This window comes from Anomaloglossus baeobatrachus, unplaced genomic scaffold (genome assembly GCF_048569485.1).
Source record: "Anomaloglossus baeobatrachus isolate aAnoBae1 unplaced genomic scaffold, aAnoBae1.hap1 Scaffold_3920, whole genome shotgun sequence".
Classification (NCBI taxonomy): Eukaryota; Metazoa; Chordata; class Amphibia; order Anura; family Aromobatidae; genus Anomaloglossus; species Anomaloglossus baeobatrachus.
Window position 1 is genome coordinate 36,946 of NW_027443260.1, and position 15,136 is coordinate 52,081.

At 46.3% G+C, this 15,136-nt stretch overlaps 9 non-coding genes across 9 annotated transcripts; all 9 read left to right on the forward strand.

The window, feature by feature from the left end:
* Positions 1-1,245: 1,245 nt before the first annotated feature.
* On the forward strand, positions 1,246-1,436 carry LOC142276086 (U2 spliceosomal RNA). Its single transcript, XR_012739613.1, has one exon. It is a non-coding gene; the product is annotated as a U2 spliceosomal RNA (small nuclear RNA).
* Positions 1,437-2,823: 1,387 nt separating this feature from the next.
* Positions 2,824-3,014, forward strand: LOC142276087 (U2 spliceosomal RNA). Its single transcript, XR_012739614.1, has one exon. It is a non-coding gene; the product is annotated as a U2 spliceosomal RNA (small nuclear RNA).
* A 1,387-nt stretch (positions 3,015-4,401) lies between these two features.
* Positions 4,402-4,592, forward strand: LOC142276088 (U2 spliceosomal RNA). The gene has a single exon (XR_012739615.1). It is a non-coding gene; the product is annotated as a U2 spliceosomal RNA (small nuclear RNA).
* Positions 4,593-5,979: 1,387 nt separating this feature from the next.
* Positions 5,980-6,170, forward strand: LOC142276090 (U2 spliceosomal RNA). Its single transcript, XR_012739616.1, has one exon. It is a non-coding gene; the product is annotated as a U2 spliceosomal RNA (small nuclear RNA).
* Positions 6,171-7,557: 1,387 nt separating this feature from the next.
* On the forward strand, positions 7,558-7,748 carry LOC142276091 (U2 spliceosomal RNA). Its single transcript, XR_012739617.1, has one exon. It is a non-coding gene; the product is annotated as a U2 spliceosomal RNA (small nuclear RNA).
* Positions 7,749-9,135: 1,387 nt separating this feature from the next.
* Positions 9,136-9,326, forward strand: LOC142276092 (U2 spliceosomal RNA). Its single transcript, XR_012739618.1, has one exon. It is a non-coding gene; the product is annotated as a U2 spliceosomal RNA (small nuclear RNA).
* A 1,387-nt stretch (positions 9,327-10,713) lies between these two features.
* Positions 10,714-10,904, forward strand: LOC142276093 (U2 spliceosomal RNA). The gene has a single exon (XR_012739619.1). It is a non-coding gene; the product is annotated as a U2 spliceosomal RNA (small nuclear RNA).
* A 1,387-nt stretch (positions 10,905-12,291) lies between these two features.
* On the forward strand, positions 12,292-12,482 carry LOC142276094 (U2 spliceosomal RNA). The gene has a single exon (XR_012739620.1). It is a non-coding gene; the product is annotated as a U2 spliceosomal RNA (small nuclear RNA).
* A 1,387-nt stretch (positions 12,483-13,869) lies between these two features.
* Positions 13,870-14,060, forward strand: LOC142276095 (U2 spliceosomal RNA). Its single transcript, XR_012739621.1, has one exon. It is a non-coding gene; the product is annotated as a U2 spliceosomal RNA (small nuclear RNA).
* The last annotated feature ends 1,076 nt before the right edge of the window (positions 14,061-15,136 follow it).

A 15,136-nucleotide genomic window follows, 5' to 3' on the forward strand; every position in this document is an offset into this window, starting at 1 on the left:
TTTCACACTTTTGACTTTCTTTATTCATCCAAATAGCAAACTCATCACCACTCAACCTGACCAACTCGGCTATGTCCCCGTGCTGCAGTTCTCTGTCTTATCTAGATCATTTGCAATTGAATGGAATAGATCCCTTTTGGACAAAGTGGATTCACCTGCTGCTGCAGTGACCACAGGTGTGATAACATCTAGAATTGGCATCTGGTGCGATCTCTCCGCTTCCACTCCAAAGAAAGTTACCTGTTTATTCCTATCATGCATTGGTTTTTGGGGTTTTCTTTGAGTAATGATGATCTCTTTAGTAGTCTGTTGGCGCCCTCTCCTGGAGGAATAGTTTGCTTGCTCTTGGACATTCTAAAAGAGAGGTCATGATAGACATTGAGCTTCTGAGCTCAATTGGGGACAGTCATGGGTGATGAATGTTTGCAACCTACTGCGAAGCCTCATACCGCAATATAAGGAACGTCAAATACTAAGAAAGGGCGGCCTATGAAAGAATTACTACTTTCAATAAGTACACTTAAACGGCTAATTGGGAATAGAAAAACTGTAAAAAGCCCTCTGAGAAAGCCCCCCTCTAACCTTTGATAGTAAGCTTTTCTGTAGTCTGCCTGTTGATGTATTTTCCGTTTGAACTGTGCACAACATGAAGAGACGGAACACTGGCGGCTTGTCACAATGCCCCCCGATGACATCACAATAGCGCTGCTGCCTAGAAAACAAGCTGCGCAGAAGAAGTTGTTCTTTGGGTGGGAGGGTGGGCTAGTGGAAGGAGGGGGCAATCTCTTTTTTTCCCGGGTGGTAGGGGGATGACAGGAGAAGGGAAGCGGGTGGTGAGAAAGGTACAGAGGGCAGGGTTTGGGGGCTGGGAAGGAAAGGGAAAAGATTAGGGTTTGGGGATGATGAAAGGGCTTTCTACGGGTAAGGATGGCAAAGGGTGGCAGTGACGGAAAGTCAGGCAACCTGTCCTGTCCGTCTTTTTGTATCGTGAATTGGAAAGACTGCAAGGGGGAGGGGAGTTGCTTGCGCCCTAAAGGAGGAGTTATTCAGATTCATTGCAGTGGGCGGCGGCTGCAAAACGCACCATTCTTCTTGTTTTGGCTCTGCAAAGCAGCCTTTTCAAGGGTTGGCTTGGGTGACAAAATGTCTTGTGTAGGCGTGGGTTTGTCTCCCTCTCGCTCTCTCTCCCTAAGATGTGTCCGGCATAGGCCAGGGTGCCACTCGAGGCCCAAACCAATTCTGGTTATCGCTTCTCGGCCTTTTGGCTAAGATCAAGTGTAGTATCTGTTCTTATCAGTTTAATATCTGATACGTCCCCTATCTGGGGACCATATATTAAATGGATTTTTAGAACAGGGAGATGGAAAAAGAGCTTGCTCTGTCCACTCCACGCATTGACCTGGTATTGCAGTACCTCCAGGAACGGTGCACCCCTTCTTAACCCAGTTTCCAAAAGCAGAACTCAATTCACCTGATTCATATTAGCCCGATTTAATGAATTGGAAGAAAGCATACGTCTTCATATGCACCTCAATTTGGCCCATTCACTTTTCACACTTCCTCCTTTTGTTTTTTATCTTTCACACTTTTGACTTTCTTTATTCATCCAAATAGCAAACTCATCACCACTCAACCTGACCAACTCGGCTATGTCCCCGTGCTGCAGTTCTCTGTCTTATCTAGATCATTTGCAATTGAATGGAATAGATCCCTTTTGGACAAAGTGGATTCACCTGCTGCTGCAGTGACCACAGGTGTGATAACATCTAGAATTGGCATCTGGTGCGATCTCTCCGCTTCCACTCCAAAGAAAGTTACCTGTTTATTCCTATCATGCATTGGTTTTTGGGGTTTTCTTTGAGTAATGATGATCTCTTTAGTAGTCTGTTGGCGCCCTCTCCTGGAGGAATAGTTTGCTTGCTCTTGGACATTCTAAAAGAGAGGTCATGATAGACATTGAGCTTCTGAGCTCAATTGGGGACAGTCATGGGTGATGAATGTTTGCAACCTACTGCGAAGCCTCATACCGCAATATAAGGAACGTCAAATACTAAGAAAGGGCGGCCTATGAAAGAATTACTACTTTCAATAAGTACACTTAAACGGCTAATTGGGAATAGAAAAACTGTAAAAAGCCCTCTGAGAAAGCCCCCCTCTAACCTTTGATAGTAAGCTTTTCTGTAGTCTGCCTGTTGATGTATTTTCCGTTTGAACTGTGCACAACATGAAGAGACGGAACACTGGCGGCTTGTCACAATGCCCCCCGATGACATCACAATAGCGCTGCTGCCTAGAAAACAAGCTGCGCAGAAGAAGTTGTTCTTTGGGTGGGAGGGTGGGCTAGTGGAAGGAGGGGGCAATCTCTTTTTTTCCCGGGTGGTAGGGGGATGACAGGAGAAGGGAAGCGGGTGGTGAGAAAGGTACAGAGGGCAGGGTTTGGGGGCTGGGAAGGAAAGGGAAAAGATTAGGGTTTGGGGATGATGAAAGGGCTTTCTACGGGTAAGGATGGCAAAGGGTGGCAGTGACGGAAAGTCAGGCAACCTGTCCTGTCCGTCTTTTTGTATCGTGAATTGGAAAGACTGCAAGGGGGAGGGGAGTTGCTTGCGCCCTAAAGGAGGAGTTATTCAGATTCATTGCAGTGGGCGGCGGCTGCAAAACGCACCATTCTTCTTGTTTTGGCTCTGCAAAGCAGCCTTTTCAAGGGTTGGCTTGGGTGACAAAATGTCTTGTGTAGGCGTGGGTTTGTCTCCCTCTCGCTCTCTCTCCCTAAGATGTGTCCGGCATAGGCCAGGGTGCCACTCGAGGCCCAAACCAATTCTGGTTATCGCTTCTCGGCCTTTTGGCTAAGATCAAGTGTAGTATCTGTTCTTATCAGTTTAATATCTGATACGTCCCCTATCTGGGGACCATATATTAAATGGATTTTTAGAACAGGGAGATGGAAAAAGAGCTTGCTCTGTCCACTCCACGCATTGACCTGGTATTGCAGTACCTCCAGGAACGGTGCACCCCTTCTTAACCCAGTTTCCAAAAGCAGAACTCAATTCACCTGATTCATATTAGCCCGATTTAATGAATTGGAAGAAAGCATACGTCTTCATATGCACCTCAATTTGGCCCATTCACTTTTCACACTTCCTCCTTTTGTTTTTTATCTTTCACACTTTTGACTTTCTTTATTCATCCAAATAGCAAACTCATCACCACTCAACCTGACCAACTCGGCTATGTCCCCGTGCTGCAGTTCTCTGTCTTATCTAGATCATTTGCAATTGAATGGAATAGATCCCTTTTGGACAAAGTGGATTCACCTGCTGCTGCAGTGACCACAGGTGTGATAACATCTAGAATTGGCATCTGGTGCGATCTCTCCGCTTCCACTCCAAAGAAAGTTACCTGTTTATTCCTATCATGCATTGGTTTTTGGGGTTTTCTTTGAGTAATGATGATCTCTTTAGTAGTCTGTTGGCGCCCTCTCCTGGAGGAATAGTTTGCTTGCTCTTGGACATTCTAAAAGAGAGGTCATGATAGACATTGAGCTTCTGAGCTCAATTGGGGACAGTCATGGGTGATGAATGTTTGCAACCTACTGCGAAGCCTCATACCGCAATATAAGGAACGTCAAATACTAAGAAAGGGCGGCCTATGAAAGAATTACTACTTTCAATAAGTACACTTAAACGGCTAATTGGGAATAGAAAAACTGTAAAAAGCCCTCTGAGAAAGCCCCCCTCTAACCTTTGATAGTAAGCTTTTCTGTAGTCTGCCTGTTGATGTATTTTCCGTTTGAACTGTGCACAACATGAAGAGACGGAACACTGGCGGCTTGTCACAATGCCCCCCGATGACATCACAATAGCGCTGCTGCCTAGAAAACAAGCTGCGCAGAAGAAGTTGTTCTTTGGGTGGGAGGGTGGGCTAGTGGAAGGAGGGGGCAATCTCTTTTTTTCCCGGGTGGTAGGGGGATGACAGGAGAAGGGAAGCGGGTGGTGAGAAAGGTACAGAGGGCAGGGTTTGGGGGCTGGGAAGGAAAGGGAAAAGATTAGGGTTTGGGGATGATGAAAGGGCTTTCTACGGGTAAGGATGGCAAAGGGTGGCAGTGACGGAAAGTCAGGCAACCTGTCCTGTCCGTCTTTTTGTATCGTGAATTGGAAAGACTGCAAGGGGGAGGGGAGTTGCTTGCGCCCTAAAGGAGGAGTTATTCAGATTCATTGCAGTGGGCGGCGGCTGCAAAACGCACCATTCTTCTTGTTTTGGCTCTGCAAAGCAGCCTTTTCAAGGGTTGGCTTGGGTGACAAAATGTCTTGTGTAGGCGTGGGTTTGTCTCCCTCTCGCTCTCTCTCCCTAAGATGTGTCCGGCATAGGCCAGGGTGCCACTCGAGGCCCAAACCAATTCTGGTTATCGCTTCTCGGCCTTTTGGCTAAGATCAAGTGTAGTATCTGTTCTTATCAGTTTAATATCTGATACGTCCCCTATCTGGGGACCATATATTAAATGGATTTTTAGAACAGGGAGATGGAAAAAGAGCTTGCTCTGTCCACTCCACGCATTGACCTGGTATTGCAGTACCTCCAGGAACGGTGCACCCCTTCTTAACCCAGTTTCCAAAAGCAGAACTCAATTCACCTGATTCATATTAGCCCGATTTAATGAATTGGAAGAAAGCATACGTCTTCATATGCACCTCAATTTGGCCCATTCACTTTTCACACTTCCTCCTTTTGTTTTTTATCTTTCACACTTTTGACTTTCTTTATTCATCCAAATAGCAAACTCATCACCACTCAACCTGACCAACTCGGCTATGTCCCCGTGCTGCAGTTCTCTGTCTTATCTAGATCATTTGCAATTGAATGGAATAGATCCCTTTTGGACAAAGTGGATTCACCTGCTGCTGCAGTGACCACAGGTGTGATAACATCTAGAATTGGCATCTGGTGCGATCTCTCCGCTTCCACTCCAAAGAAAGTTACCTGTTTATTCCTATCATGCATTGGTTTTTGGGGTTTTCTTTGAGTAATGATGATCTCTTTAGTAGTCTGTTGGCGCCCTCTCCTGGAGGAATAGTTTGCTTGCTCTTGGACATTCTAAAAGAGAGGTCATGATAGACATTGAGCTTCTGAGCTCAATTGGGGACAGTCATGGGTGATGAATGTTTGCAACCTACTGCGAAGCCTCATACCGCAATATAAGGAACGTCAAATACTAAGAAAGGGCGGCCTATGAAAGAATTACTACTTTCAATAAGTACACTTAAACGGCTAATTGGGAATAGAAAAACTGTAAAAAGCCCTCTGAGAAAGCCCCCCTCTAACCTTTGATAGTAAGCTTTTCTGTAGTCTGCCTGTTGATGTATTTTCCGTTTGAACTGTGCACAACATGAAGAGACGGAACACTGGCGGCTTGTCACAATGCCCCCCGATGACATCACAATAGCGCTGCTGCCTAGAAAACAAGCTGCGCAGAAGAAGTTGTTCTTTGGGTGGGAGGGTGGGCTAGTGGAAGGAGGGGGCAATCTCTTTTTTTCCCGGGTGGTAGGGGGATGACAGGAGAAGGGAAGCGGGTGGTGAGAAAGGTACAGAGGGCAGGGTTTGGGGGCTGGGAAGGAAAGGGAAAAGATTAGGGTTTGGGGATGATGAAAGGGCTTTCTACGGGTAAGGATGGCAAAGGGTGGCAGTGACGGAAAGTCAGGCAACCTGTCCTGTCCGTCTTTTTGTATCGTGAATTGGAAAGACTGCAAGGGGGAGGGGAGTTGCTTGCGCCCTAAAGGAGGAGTTATTCAGATTCATTGCAGTGGGCGGCGGCTGCAAAACGCACCATTCTTCTTGTTTTGGCTCTGCAAAGCAGCCTTTTCAAGGGTTGGCTTGGGTGACAAAATGTCTTGTGTAGGCGTGGGTTTGTCTCCCTCTCGCTCTCTCTCCCTAAGATGTGTCCGGCATAGGCCAGGGTGCCACTCGAGGCCCAAACCAATTCTGGTTATCGCTTCTCGGCCTTTTGGCTAAGATCAAGTGTAGTATCTGTTCTTATCAGTTTAATATCTGATACGTCCCCTATCTGGGGACCATATATTAAATGGATTTTTAGAACAGGGAGATGGAAAAAGAGCTTGCTCTGTCCACTCCACGCATTGACCTGGTATTGCAGTACCTCCAGGAACGGTGCACCCCTTCTTAACCCAGTTTCCAAAAGCAGAACTCAATTCACCTGATTCATATTAGCCCGATTTAATGAATTGGAAGAAAGCATACGTCTTCATATGCACCTCAATTTGGCCCATTCACTTTTCACACTTCCTCCTTTTGTTTTTTATCTTTCACACTTTTGACTTTCTTTATTCATCCAAATAGCAAACTCATCACCACTCAACCTGACCAACTCGGCTATGTCCCCGTGCTGCAGTTCTCTGTCTTATCTAGATCATTTGCAATTGAATGGAATAGATCCCTTTTGGACAAAGTGGATTCACCTGCTGCTGCAGTGACCACAGGTGTGATAACATCTAGAATTGGCATCTGGTGCGATCTCTCCGCTTCCACTCCAAAGAAAGTTACCTGTTTATTCCTATCATGCATTGGTTTTTGGGGTTTTCTTTGAGTAATGATGATCTCTTTAGTAGTCTGTTGGCGCCCTCTCCTGGAGGAATAGTTTGCTTGCTCTTGGACATTCTAAAAGAGAGGTCATGATAGACATTGAGCTTCTGAGCTCAATTGGGGACAGTCATGGGTGATGAATGTTTGCAACCTACTGCGAAGCCTCATACCGCAATATAAGGAACGTCAAATACTAAGAAAGGGCGGCCTATGAAAGAATTACTACTTTCAATAAGTACACTTAAACGGCTAATTGGGAATAGAAAAACTGTAAAAAGCCCTCTGAGAAAGCCCCCCTCTAACCTTTGATAGTAAGCTTTTCTGTAGTCTGCCTGTTGATGTATTTTCCGTTTGAACTGTGCACAACATGAAGAGACGGAACACTGGCGGCTTGTCACAATGCCCCCCGATGACATCACAATAGCGCTGCTGCCTAGAAAACAAGCTGCGCAGAAGAAGTTGTTCTTTGGGTGGGAGGGTGGGCTAGTGGAAGGAGGGGGCAATCTCTTTTTTTCCCGGGTGGTAGGGGGATGACAGGAGAAGGGAAGCGGGTGGTGAGAAAGGTACAGAGGGCAGGGTTTGGGGGCTGGGAAGGAAAGGGAAAAGATTAGGGTTTGGGGATGATGAAAGGGCTTTCTACGGGTAAGGATGGCAAAGGGTGGCAGTGACGGAAAGTCAGGCAACCTGTCCTGTCCGTCTTTTTGTATCGTGAATTGGAAAGACTGCAAGGGGGAGGGGAGTTGCTTGCGCCCTAAAGGAGGAGTTATTCAGATTCATTGCAGTGGGCGGCGGCTGCAAAACGCACCATTCTTCTTGTTTTGGCTCTGCAAAGCAGCCTTTTCAAGGGTTGGCTTGGGTGACAAAATGTCTTGTGTAGGCGTGGGTTTGTCTCCCTCTCGCTCTCTCTCCCTAAGATGTGTCCGGCATAGGCCAGGGTGCCACTCGAGGCCCAAACCAATTCTGGTTATCGCTTCTCGGCCTTTTGGCTAAGATCAAGTGTAGTATCTGTTCTTATCAGTTTAATATCTGATACGTCCCCTATCTGGGGACCATATATTAAATGGATTTTTAGAACAGGGAGATGGAAAAAGAGCTTGCTCTGTCCACTCCACGCATTGACCTGGTATTGCAGTACCTCCAGGAACGGTGCACCCCTTCTTAACCCAGTTTCCAAAAGCAGAACTCAATTCACCTGATTCATATTAGCCCGATTTAATGAATTGGAAGAAAGCATACGTCTTCATATGCACCTCAATTTGGCCCATTCACTTTTCACACTTCCTCCTTTTGTTTTTTATCTTTCACACTTTTGACTTTCTTTATTCATCCAAATAGCAAACTCATCACCACTCAACCTGACCAACTCGGCTATGTCCCCGTGCTGCAGTTCTCTGTCTTATCTAGATCATTTGCAATTGAATGGAATAGATCCCTTTTGGACAAAGTGGATTCACCTGCTGCTGCAGTGACCACAGGTGTGATAACATCTAGAATTGGCATCTGGTGCGATCTCTCCGCTTCCACTCCAAAGAAAGTTACCTGTTTATTCCTATCATGCATTGGTTTTTGGGGTTTTCTTTGAGTAATGATGATCTCTTTAGTAGTCTGTTGGCGCCCTCTCCTGGAGGAATAGTTTGCTTGCTCTTGGACATTCTAAAAGAGAGGTCATGATAGACTTTGAGCTTCTGAGCTCAATTGGGGACAGTCATGGGTGATGAATGTTTGCAACCTACTGCGAAGCCTCATACCGCAATATAAGGAACGTCAAATACTAAGAAAGGGCGGCCTATGAAAGAATTACTACTTTCAATAAGTACACTTAAACGGCTAATTGGGAATAGAAAAACTGTAAAAAGCCCTCTGAGAAAGCCCCCCTCTAACCTTTGATAGTAAGCTTTTCTGTAGTCTGCCTGTTGATGTATTTTCCGTTTGAACTGTGCACAACATGAAGAGACGGAACACTGGCGGCTTGTCACAATGCCCCCCGATGACATCACAATAGCGCTGCTGCCTAGAAAACAAGCTGCGCAGAAGAAGTTGTTCTTTGGGTGGGAGGGTGGGCTAGTGGAAGGAGGGGGCAATCTCTTTTTTTCCCGGGTGGTAGGGGGATGACAGGAGAAGGGAAGCGGGTGGTGAGAAAGGTACAGAGGGCAGGGTTTGGGGGCTGGGAAGGAAAGGGAAAAGATTAGGGTTTGGGGATGATGAAAGGGCTTTCTACGGGTAAGGATGGCAAAGGGTGGCAGTGACGGAAAGTCAGGCAACCTGTCCTGTCCGTCTTTTTGTATCGTGAATTGGAAAGACTGCAAGGGGGAGGGGAGTTGCTTGCGCCCTAAAGGAGGAGTTATTCAGATTCATTGCAGTGGGCGGCGGCTGCAAAACGCACCATTCTTCTTGTTTTGGCTCTGCAAAGCAGCCTTTTCAAGGGTTGGCTTGGGTGACAAAATGTCTTGTGTAGGCGTGGGTTTGTCTCCCTCTCGCTCTCTCTCCCTAAGATGTGTCCGGCATAGGCCAGGGTGCCACTCGAGGCCCAAACCAATTCTGGTTATCGCTTCTCGGCCTTTTGGCTAAGATCAAGTGTAGTATCTGTTCTTATCAGTTTAATATCTGATACGTCCCCTATCTGGGGACCATATATTAAATGGATTTTTAGAACAGGGAGATGGAAAAAGAGCTTGCTCTGTCCACTCCACGCATTGACCTGGTATTGCAGTACCTCCAGGAACGGTGCACCCCTTCTTAACCCAGTTTCCAAAAGCAGAACTCAATTCACCTGATTCATATTAGCCCGATTTAATGAATTGGAAGAAAGCATACGTCTTCATATGCACCTCAATTTGGCCCATTCACTTTTCACACTTCCTCCTTTTGTTTTTTATCTTTCACACTTTTGACTTTCTTTATTCATCCAAATAGCAAACTCATCACCACTCAACCTGACCAACTCGGCTATGTCCCCGTGCTGCAGTTCTCTGTCTTATCTAGATCATTTGCAATTGAATGGAATAGATCCCTTTTGGACAAAGTGGATTCACCTGCTGCTGCAGTGACCACAGGTGTGATAACATCTAGAATTGGCATCTGGTGCGATCTCTCCGCTTCCACTCCAAAGAAAGTTACCTGTTTATTCCTATCATGCATTGGTTTTTGGGGTTTTCTTTGAGTAATGATGATCTCTTTAGTAGTCTGTTGGCGCCCTCTCCTGGAGGAATAGTTTGCTTGCTCTTGGACATTCTAAAAGAGAGGTCATGATAGACATTGAGCTTCTGAGCTCAATTGGGGACAGTCATGGGTGATGAATGTTTGCAACCTACTGCGAAGCCTCATACCGCAATATAAGGAACGTCAAATACTAAGAAAGGGCGGCCTATGAAAGAATTACTACTTTCAATAAGTACACTTAAACGGCTAATTGGGAATAGAAAAACTGTAAAAAGCCCTCTGAGAAAGCCCCCCTCTAACCTTTGATAGTAAGCTTTTCTGTAGTCTGCCTGTTGATGTATTTTCCGTTTGAACTGTGCACAACATGAAGAGACGGAACACTGGCGGCTTGTCACAATGCCCCCCGATGACATCACAATAGCGCTGCTGCCTAGAAAACAAGCTGCGCAGAAGAAGTTGTTCTTTGGGTGGGAGGGTGGGCTAGTGGAAGGAGGGGGCAATCTCTTTTTTTCCCGGGTGGTAGGGGGATGACAGGAGAAGGGAAGCGGGTGGTGAGAAAGGTACAGAGGGCAGGGTTTGGGGGCTGGGAAGGAAAGGGAAAAGATTAGGGTTTGGGGATGATGAAAGGGCTTTCTACGGGTAAGGATGGCAAAGGGTGGCAGTGACGGAAAGTCAGGCAACCTGTCCTGTCCGTCTTTTTGTATCGTGAATTGGAAAGACTGCAAGGGGGAGGGGAGTTGCTTGCGCCCTAAAGGAGGAGTTATTCAGATTCATTGCAGTGGGCGGCGGCTGCAAAACGCACCATTCTTCTTGTTTTGGCTCTGCAAAGCAGCCTTTTCAAGGGTTGGCTTGGGTGACAAAATGTCTTGTGTAGGCGTGGGTTTGTCTCCCTCTCGCTCTCTCTCCCTAAGATGTGTCCGGCATAGGCCAGGGTGCCACTCGAGGCCCAAACCAATTCTGGTTATCGCTTCTCGGCCTTTTGGCTAAGATCAAGTGTAGTATCTGTTCTTATCAGTTTAATATCTGATACGTCCCCTATCTGGGGACCATATATTAAATGGATTTTTAGAACAGGGAGATGGAAAAAGAGCTTGCTCTGTCCACTCCACGCATTGACCTGGTATTGCAGTACCTCCAGGAACGGTGCACCCCTTCTTAACCCAGTTTCCAAAAGCAGAACTCAATTCACCTGATTCATATTAGCCCGATTTAATGAATTGGAAGAAAGCATACGTCTTCATATGCACCTCAATTTGGCCCATTCACTTTTCACACTTCCTCCTTTTGTTTTTTATCTTTCACACTTTTGACTTTCTTTATTCATCCAAATAGCAAACTCATCACCACTCAACCTGACCAACTCGGCTATGTCCCCGTGCTGCAGTTCTCTGTCTTATCTAGATCATTTGCAATTGAATGGAATAGATCCCTTTTGGACAAAGTGGATTCACCTGCTGCTGCAGTGACCACAGGTGTGATAACATCTAGAATTGGCATCTGGTGCGATCTCTCCGCTTCCACTCCAAAGAAAGTTACCTGTTTATTCCTATCATGCATTGGTTTTTGGGGTTTTCTTTGAGTAATGATGATCTCTTTAGTAGTCTGTTGGCGCCCTCTCCTGGAGGAATAGTTTGCTTGCTCTTGGACATTCTAAAAGAGAGGTCATGATAGACATTGAGCTTCTGAGCTCAATTGGGGACAGTCATGGGTGATGAATGTTTGCAACCTACTGCGAAGCCTCATACCGCAATATAAGGAACGTCAAATACTAAGAAAGGGCGGCCTATGAAAGAATTACTACTTTCAATAAGTACACTTAAACGGCTAATTGGGAATAGAAAAACTGTAAAAAGCCCTCTGAGAAAGCCCCCCTCTAACCTTTGATAGTAAGCTTTTCTGTAGTCTGCCTGTTGATGTATTTTCCGTTTGAACTGTGCACAACATGAAGAGACGGAACACTGGCGGCTTGTCACAATGCCCCCCGATGACATCACAATAGCGCTGCTGCCTAGAAAACAAGCTGCGCAGAAGAAGTTGTTCTTTGGGTGGGAGGGTGGGCTAGTGGAAGGAGGGGGCAATCTCTTTTTTTCCCGGGTGGTAGGGGGATGACAGGAGAAGGGAAGCGGGTGGTGAGAAAGGTACAGAGGGCAGGGTTTGGGGGCTGGGAAGGAAAGGGAAAAGATTAGGGTTTGGGGATGATGAAAGGGCTTTCTACGGGTAAGGATGGCAAAGGGTGGCAGTGACGGAAAGTCAGGCAACCTGTCCTGTCCGTCTTTTTGTATCGTGAATTGGAAAGACTGCAAGGGGGAGGGGAGTTGCTTGCGCCCTAAAGGAGGAGTTATTCAGATTCATTGCAGTGGGCGGCGGCTGCAAAACGCACCATTCTTCTTGTTTTGGCTCTGCAAAGCAGCCTTTTCAAGGGTTGGCTTGGGTGACAAAATGTCTTGTGTAGGCGTGGGTTTGTCTCCCTCTCGCTCTCTCTCCCTAAGATGTGTCCGGCATAGGCCAGGGTGCCACTCGAGGCCCAAACCAATTCTGGTTATCGCTTCTCGGCCTTTTGGCTAAGATCAAGTGTAGTATCTGTTCTTATCAGTTTAATATCTGATACGTCCCCTATCTGGGGACCATATATTAAATGGATTTTTAGAACAGGGAGATGGAAAAAGAGCTTGCTCTGTCCACTCCACGCATTGACCTGGTATTGCAGTACCTCCAGGAACGGTGCACCCCTTCTTAACCCAGTTTCCAAAAGCAGAACTCAATTCACCTGATTCATATTAGCCCGATTTAATGAATTGGAAGAAAGCATACGTCTTCATATGCACCTCAATTTGGCCCATTCACTTTTCACACTTCCTCCTTTTGTTTTTTATCTTTCACACTTTTGACTTTCTTTATTCATCCAAATAGCAAACTCATCACCACTCAACCTGACCAACTCGGCTATGTCCCCGTGCTGCAGTTCTCTGTCTTATCTAGATCATTTGCAATTGAATGGAATAGATCCCTTTTGGACAAAGTGGATTCACCTGCTGCTGCAGTGACCACAGGTGTGATAACATCTAGAATTGGCATCTGGTGCGATCTCTCCGCTTCCACTCCAAAGAAAGTTACCTGTTTATTCCTATCATGCATTGGTTTTTGGGGTTTTCTTTGAGTAATGATGATCTCTTTAGTAGTCTGTTGGCGCCCTCTCCTGGAGGAATAGTTTGCTTGCTCTTGGACATTCTAAAAGAGAGGTCATGATAGACATTGAGCTTCTGAGCTCAATTGGGGACAGTCATGGGTGATGAATGTTTGCAACCTACTGCGAAGCCTCATACCGCAATATAAGGAACGTCAAATACTAAGAAAGGGCGGCCTATGAAAGAATTACTACTTTCAATAAGTACACTTAAACGGCTAATTGGGAATAGAAAAACTGTAAAAAGCCCTCTGAGAAAGCCCCCCTCTAACCTTTGATAGTAAGCTTTTCTGTAGTCTGCCTGTTGATGTATTTTCCGTTTGAACTGTGCACAACATGAAGAGACGGAACACTGGCGGCTTGTCACAATGCCCCCCGATGACATCACAATAGCGCTGCTGCCTAGAAAACAAGCTGCGCAGAAGAAGTTGTTCTTTGGGTGGGAGGGTGGGCTAGTGGAAGGAGGGGGCAATCTCTTTTTTTCCCGGGTGGTAGGGGGATGACAGGAGAAGGGAAGCGGGTGGTGAGAAAGGTACAGAGGGCAGGGTTTGGGGGCTGGGAAGGAAAGGGAAAAGATTAGGGTTTGGGGATGATGAAAGGGCTTTCTACGGGTAAGGATGGCAAAGGGTGGCAGTGACGGAAAGTCAGGCAACCTGTCCTGTCCGTCTTTTTGTATCGTGAATTGGAAAGACTGCAAGGGGGAGGGGAGTTGCTTGCGCCCTAAAGGAGGAGTTATTCAGATTCATTGCAGTGGGCGGCGGCTGCAAAACGCACCATTCTTCTTGTTTTGGCTCTGCAAAGCAGCCTTTTCAAGGGTTGGCTTGGGTGACAAAATGTCTTGTGTAGGCGTGGGTTTGTCTCCCTCTCGCTCTCTCTCCCTAAGATGTGTCCGGCATAGGCCAGGGTGCCACTCGAGGCCCAAACCAATTCTGGTTATCGCTTCTCGGCCTTTTGGCTAAGATCAAGTGTAGTATCTGTTCTTATCAGTTTAATATCTGATACGTCCCCTATCTGGGGACCATATATTAAATGGATTTTTAGAACAGGGAGATGGAAAAAGAGCTTGCTCTGTCCACTCCACGCATTGACCTGGTATTGCAGTACCTCCAGGAACGGTGCACCCCTTCTTAACCCAGTTTCCAAAAGCAGAACTCAATTCACCTGATTCATATTAGCCCGATTTAATGAATTGGAAGAAAGCATACGTCTTCATATGCACCTCAATTTGGCCCATTCACTTTTCACACTTCCTCCTTTTGTTTTTTATCTTTCACACTTTTGACTTTCTTTATTCATCCAAATAGCAAACTCATCACCACTCAACCTGACCAACTCGGCTATGTCCCCGTGCTGCAGTTCTCTGTCTTATCTAGATCATTTGCAATTGAATGGAATAGATCCCTTTTGGACAAAGTGGATTCACCTGCTGCTGCAGTGACCACAGGTGTGATAACATCTAGAATTGGCATCTGGTGCGATCTCTCCGCTTCCACTCCAAAGAAAGTTACCTGTTTATTCCTATCATGCATTGGTTTTTGGGGTTTTCTTTGAGTAATGATGATCTCTTTAGTAGTCTGTTGGCGCCCTCTCCTGGAGGAATAGTTTGCTTGCTCTTGGACATTCTAAAAGAGAGGTCATGATAGACATTGAGCTTCTGAGCTCAATTGGGGACAGTCATGGGTGATGAATGTTTGCAACCTACTGCGAAGCCTCATACCGCAATATAAGGAACGTCAAATACTAAGAAAGGGCGGCCTATGAAAGAATTACTACTTTCAATAAGTACACTTAAACGGCTAATTGGGAATAGAAAAACTGTAAAAAGCCCTCTGAGAAAGCCCCCCTCTAACCTTTGATAGTAAGCTTTTCTGTAGTCTGCCTGTTGATGTATTTTCCGTTTGAACTGTGCACAACATGAAGAGACGGAACACTGGCGGCTTGTCACAATGCCCCCCGATGACATCACAATAGCGCTGCTGCCTAGAAAACAAGCTGCGCAGAAGAAGTTGTTCTTTGGGTGGGAGGGTGGGCTAGTGGAAGGAGGGGGCAATCTCTTTTTTTCCCGGGTGGTAGGGGGATGACAGGAGAAGGGAAGCGGGTGGTGAGAAAGGTACAGAGGGCAGGGTTTGGGGGCTGGGAAGGAAAGGGAAAAGATTAGGGTTTGGGGATGATGAAAGGGCTTTCTACGGGTAAGGATGGCAA